This window comes from Myotis brandtii, unplaced genomic scaffold (assembly GCF_000412655.1).
Source record: "Myotis brandtii unplaced genomic scaffold, ASM41265v1 scaffold714, whole genome shotgun sequence".
Classification (NCBI taxonomy): domain Eukaryota; kingdom Metazoa; phylum Chordata; class Mammalia; order Chiroptera; family Vespertilionidae; genus Myotis; species Myotis brandtii.
The window spans coordinates 186506-193245 of NW_005370809.1; positions in this window are offsets into that span (position 1 = coordinate 186506).

Genomic DNA, 6740 nt, shown 5'->3' on the forward strand with positions numbered 1-6740 from the left:
TAGCTTGTGCATATCTCTGAAGGTCACGAAATATAAACCTGATGTAAAATCTCTGTCATCAGTGATGCAGCAGCAAAAGTCCCACTGATAATATCAAACGGAGTCATAAAGTTTTCTGTCGGACTATCAGTGTACATGTATACATTAAAAAATAAATGTATTTTTCATCATCATAAAAAACTGTGTTTTTGTTGCTCAAATGAATTTTATTATTTCTTCAAGGTTCTTCACAATTTAAAAAAAAAAGAGATATCAAGTAGGTGTAACATGTTCTCAAAAAATTAGGGTTGGCACCCAGAAGAATTTTGAGTCAGAGATTTTGCTGGTTTTGGCACGCACTCAAAAAAGGTTGCCCACCCCTGCCGTAGACCATACCCATTTCTCAATCCTCTGATCTAAACTTAATGTCTTAATGCTGAAAACAATCCAGAGTAAAGGATGGAGGAAAGAGGAGGTCTCACCTAAAGACCTATCCCTGTAGGACTAAGCTACTCTTCATGCCTCCTTTCCTTGGGAGCTATGATTCCCATTGGCTCTCTAAGCACTTCCTTCTAAGCCAACAGACCCTGAAGACTGTTATGGTCACTTGTAGGGAAGAAAGAGAAGTCACCATAGAGATAAACTCCAAAAAGTTCCAAAGAGGAAAATTCAATCCATGCGCTCAGAACATTGACCCTTCCCAGCATCACATGTCTAACTCCAGCACAGCTAAATGGTTCAGTAACTATCCTTAAACTTGTACTCAAGAGAGGGGACTAGTGATGAACCTTGACTAATGATTGTCAAGCATCTACCCAGTACAAATGATCTATGGAGAGCTAGAATTGACATCCAGATATTTGGATAACCAGCCCAGTGCTACTTCTATCCCCTACAAACTGTAGCTTTAAGAATGTTTTTCATTATAGGAGATAAAGTACATTATAATTAAGGGAATAACCATTCCTGGGGGGGAAAAAAACACTTTATCTTCAGCCAGACATTCCTTAGCACTACAACTCATTCCTCTGTACCCCGCAGATCTTAGATGTTCACTTCTAACTAGCACTTATTTAACCTTGTGTTCTTCCATCACTTAGAAGCAAACTGCCACAGTGGCAGCATTTGTATCTGATTCATCTTAGAATATTTAGCACTGTATTTTGCACTTAGTATAAATTGAATAAGAGACTGTTGAATTGAAGTAAGCACCCAAGACTGGGAAGCCTCAACCAAAACAAAATATTTGCCATTATTTCACCAACCCAATTAATTGGTTTGACTGCTTTATTTTTTAAATGAGTAGTATGGCACTGCATTTATAAATCTAAACTGCTTTCAAAAGCAGTTAAAACATTACAGATTACATGTTGTTTATTAAATATTTGACATTCAGATTTTAGAGTCAATTTTTCTGTTTCCCTTAAGAGCAATTGGTGAAACACATATGCTCTCACGGCCAGTAGGAAAAGATAAACAAAGAAACAAACAACAAAACCAACCTCTGAACCTGCAAAGAACATCTCAGTCAGAACACAGAGATTTTTCATAGCCTTTGGATACCGGTTCACTTTTTAACACATGCATACCCTTGTCAAATAAGCAGACAAGACAAAAGTGCACATAGTGAAAGTGAAGTGCCTTCCTCATTCTCCAACATCATTCCCCAGAGGAAAACACACAAAAAACTGCTTGCTTGTGACATTTCTGATTCTCCTGTGAGTGTTATTCATACCGAGCACACAAAAAACAACCGGGGGTGGGGGTGGGGGCTGTGATTCTGACATTTTTGCCCCAGCCTCAGTCAGAGGCAAGATTTACCTAGACGTCTCCATCCACCTTTCGCCATAGTCTCACAAGTAAACCAAGAGTCAGCCACCGTCAGCCACTCAACCTTGATCAAATCACTATCATGGATATTATAAATTAGTCACTGTGCTAGGAAAATTCTATCAGTCACTGTACAATTATCCATTGAGTTCCCTCCATATTCACTGAATGAAACTAGACTTTGTGCAAAAAAATTATCAGGGTAAGTTGACTTAAGAAAGGTTTCTATTTCTGAGTGCTCTGCCTTCCAGATACGGTGCCTGTGTATTGAGAACCCCCTCAATTCCCACCCTTGCTGTAGCCTCCATACGTGTGATTTCTTGCTGGCCTCCACAGCTGATACCTGTTAAATCCCTTTGCCTGCCAGAACAACTCTTATAAAGCAACTTGAATGTCCAAACTACATGACTGATGCTCTTTCTTGAAAACGCAATGGTTTATTGAGAGGATGCTGGCTAAGAAGGTTGTCAATTAAAGTAGTCTTCTGAGTCTCCCTTCATGGACCATGACCTCTATAAGCTGTCTTCCTATCTCAGGAACAAGTCAGTCTCTCACAGGTTTGCCCCGTCTTAAGTTTTCTACTTCGGTAGTATAAGGGGTTGGAAGAAAGGAAGTGTGGCTTCCCCATTCTGACCATAAGGGACACACTGCTACAATCACTTCAAATGGCCCATGGGATGTTTTCTCTGACAGGTGATTTTATGCTTTCACTCCAGCATGCATCGGAAGGAGCCTGGTTTCCCCACTCAGAACTTTTGTCCAACTCCCACCTTCACAGATACACAATGTTACTTGAGCAAGGCTGTAAATAATTCCTGGGCCTAAATGATGCAATGTGAGGTATTTGCTGAGCTACTTAAACATTTCTTTATACAATGACTAGTACCCATTTGAAAACCATGTCAATGCCCATAAAGGCTGCCCTAGAAATCAGTGTTGCTAATCCCACATGGGCACTGACCATGCTGTCACATCGCCACAGCAAATCCGTTGAATGAAAGGAATGACCAACAACATTCTCTGGATTCAGGCAGCCTTTTGCTTTTATTTTACTTCTCCTCTGCCCCATCTTAATTTAAATAACTAGAAGTAAGAGAAAGCCGACACGTCACCAGATGCCACTTGCCACATTCTAAGAGCCCATCTGCTCCTTTAAATACTCTGAGCAGCTACTTCATACAAATGCTCCACGAATAGCCTTGATATTGATCTGAGTTATCTCCACTTTGTTGTCAGTTTTCACAGGCCAGCCATCCTTGTGAATGTATCAGGAATTGATATGTCATAGTCATTTTCCTCACCTTCCGAGACCAACGTGTGAACTTTTTTCCAAGGCCATCAGACTAATTCCAAATCTCATGAGAACACGGCATCATCTTGGAGCCAGTGTAAAATAGGGGAACGAAACAAGCAGACTTCTGTACCTTTGATGCTGGCCAGGCATCAAAGATTGATCTTCAGCAAGCTTTGCAGCCCAGGGAAAGACCGTCAATATCAACAGAATGACAGGTGCCAATAAGAAGGAGCCTTTATTTATTATCGCATTTTATAGAGTGGATCTGAGATCCACTACTGCCTTATCCAGTCTCTGTGAGATCTGTTTCCCAACTTTCCTACTGTCATTACACTTAAACTACACATGCCATTGTCCAGTTCGGATAACATATACTAATATCAAGACGTCCTGTGCTCAGGTTGCTGGTTGGTGAGAGAAGACAGGCTTCCCAGGCCATGGGGATTCCAACTGGTACTAAAACCTCTCTTGGTTGAGGTCCCTACGGACATTATCAATGCACTGTCTGATATCCCACCAATGTCAGGCATGTCTTAGCCTTTCTTCTTCCTCTCAGGCACAGAAAAGATATTGGAGAAAGCGATATTGTTTAATAATAAGTCCCAATGCTTCTACCCCCATTGTATTATAGGATCCTTTTATATGTAAAATCATTTTGTAAGATTGAGAGGAGAGTCTTTGTTGAGGCTCTCTCCATTCTTTCTCCCTTCTGTTTTTTGAAGCCTCTAGTTCTATCTAATCAGATCATTTGGAACCACCACAGAGCTTTGTCTCTGACAGGTCACTCTCTAGTCTTTATTCCTTGACAGAATAACCTTTGCTTGAATAAGAGAAGACTATGAACATCAGCATTAACATCAAGATTCATAATTAAGTTGGTGAGCCAAACCTTCTCTTTAGACCTTCAGATCATTTCCACTCGATTTATAGAAATACAGCCCTGACATTTAGTTTTCATCTTTACCTTGCCCTTCAACTTTGACAAGATATTACCATGTTTTAAACAGCCAGTCAAAGCTTTTTCCCTTATACATGTGTGAGCTAGGGCACAGACAGCTCTTTGAAAAAGCTGGATGTCTTAAGTACATGCGAAAGGGAACATTTATTTTCTGTCCACTCACTAAATTGCTTCATGGACTCATTTTCCTCTAGCCATAACTGGGAATATCAACTAAGACTCTGAGCTTTCTCTCTCTCTCTCTCTCTCTCTCTCTCTCTCTCTCTCTCTCTCTTCCTTCCTTCTTTCCTTTCTTCATTCCTTTCTTTTTTAAAGTCATCCACAGAACTAGATGAGCTGTAATTCTTGTTTTATGACCTATTTCTTTATGAATGCATTTTATTGTGTTAAATTGAAAGCAGTCATTCATATTAATATGATAGTAGACCTCTACAATCCAGCCAACCACAGAACTATAACATTGTTAATAACTTACTTCTACACTTAATCCACCTCCACCTTGCTTCCCACCCCAAAAGTTAGCACAACCCTGCATTGTATGTTTCTTAATTTTTTGCTTGTTTTTATAGTTTATCACCCACTGTATTTGCAAATATTGAAATATATTGTTTAGTTTTACTTTCTTTTACCTTATTATAAGAAAAGACAGGGACTTGCTTTTTTTCCCCTTCAGTATTGCATAACCACAAATCATCATTATTATTGAACATACTTGTATTTTATACATGTTCACTACTATATAGCATTCCATTCAATGAGACATAACACGCTCGATTTTTAAAAATTTTTCTATCAATGAGAATTTGTGTTATTTACATTGTTTTGCTGTTATGGACAATGCTGCTAAGGATATTATTCTTATCTCTTAGTTCGTGTGTGCTGAGGTATATATACATATATATTAGATAATAAAATGTTTTCTTGGCCCTCCAAGGAAGCATGAAGGATTCTCATCCAGTAAAAATGATAAAATTTTAAAGTGTTAACTGATTTCAGATAAATCCCTCCTTCAGCTGAAGCCATTTGGAGGCCTGAGAGCCTGCAGTGAGGGAGGGCACTGGGTGAGCTTTCTCAGTATTTGTTATTCTACCTCCTTACCTACTTGCAGGCGCCTGCCTCACAATCTGAAGGCAGAGGGAATAAAGAAGGATGGGATAATCGTACGGTGCTGGTACCACTGTAATCAGTATGATTACTTTTTTTAAAAAAATCTCATACGGTGCTCCCATGGCTTTCTCACAGGTTTCTCTGCTGCAGAACGCATACCTTAGCACTTAAAATACTGACAGGGCTTTTATGACCCCCTTCTCAGCCCCACAGGCTTCCCACAAGTTCCTCTCTGCCTCTCTGGCAGTCACTTTGGTAAGAACTCTTTTAAGAAGACTTCAGCTTTGGCTGATGTTCTTCAGAGCATCCGGTTGGATTCCTGTCAAGGGAACATACCCGGATTACAGGTTCCTCCCCACCCTGGTCAGGGCACACCTGTGGGAGGCAACCAATCCATGTGTCTCTCTCACATAAATGTTTCTCTCTCTCTCTCTCTCTCTCTCTCTCTCTCTCTCTCTCTCCCCCTTCCTCCCTCCCTCCTTCCCTCCCTCCCTCCTTTCCACCCTCTCTGAAAAGCAATGGAAAAAATATCAGGTGAGAATTAGCAATTAAAAATAAAAAAGACTTCAGGCCATCCTGGCAGGTGTGGTTCAGAAGGATGAGTGCCCCACCTCCACACCTCCACACCTTACACCAAAAGTCACCAGTTAGATTCATGGACAGAGCACATGTATGGGAGGCAACCAATAGATGTTTCTCTCTCACTCATCGATGTTTTTCTCCCTCTCTCTCTCTAGAATCAATAACAACATGTTTTAAAAAAAAGAGTTCAGGTCAGTTTCGGGGCCAGCCTTTGGAACACAAGTATCTTGGCTTTTCTGTGGGTGAGAAGGCAGCAGCATGGCGCCAGGCAGTTACATTTCTTCTCTCTCCTCTCTCAGGTCCACCGAACTTATCTTAGGCCTCTCCTAGCAGAATTGAAAAACAGCCCCTGTGTGCTCCAAATCTGAGGGATTCCTATTAAGCTTTCCAAGTTGCTTTATTAATGCCCCCTTCACTTGGCTGAATATAAGGGGCCATCACCTTCCCCTGCTCCTGTGAGAGAAGAGGCAAACAGCTTCAATGCCCTAATAGTTCTCTTTATGGAATGCCTCTCCCAATTCTAATGGAAACCTCTGATGTAGGCTGGAAGTGGGTGTTTGGCTTGGACATAGGCAGAGCTGATTTTACAATCTCTTGGCCTGTCCTTCCTAGGTATTTTAGGCCTTATTTTAAGATATGGGGGAGGGGAGAGTAGTTGGCACCTGTTCTAATGCTATCAGGCATTGAGGTCTCTAATGAAATTTCAAGACCTAAAGAGTCTCATTTGAATATATCCCATTTCCTTGCAAACTGAAAGGCTTTTTATCAAATTAAGGAATTTGAATGCCATTAAGACTCCATATGTCAATTAAAAGGGTTCGTAATCCCGGCTTGGTACCAGTACGTGAGAATCACTCAGGAGGGGGGATCTCTTGCCTGTATCAGCAGAGGACTCAGAAGTCAACTAGATGTGGAGAAATGCCAATCAAGAAAGAAGACCTTTGCCCTAACCGGTTTGCTCAGTGGATAGAGCGTCGGCCTGCGGACTGA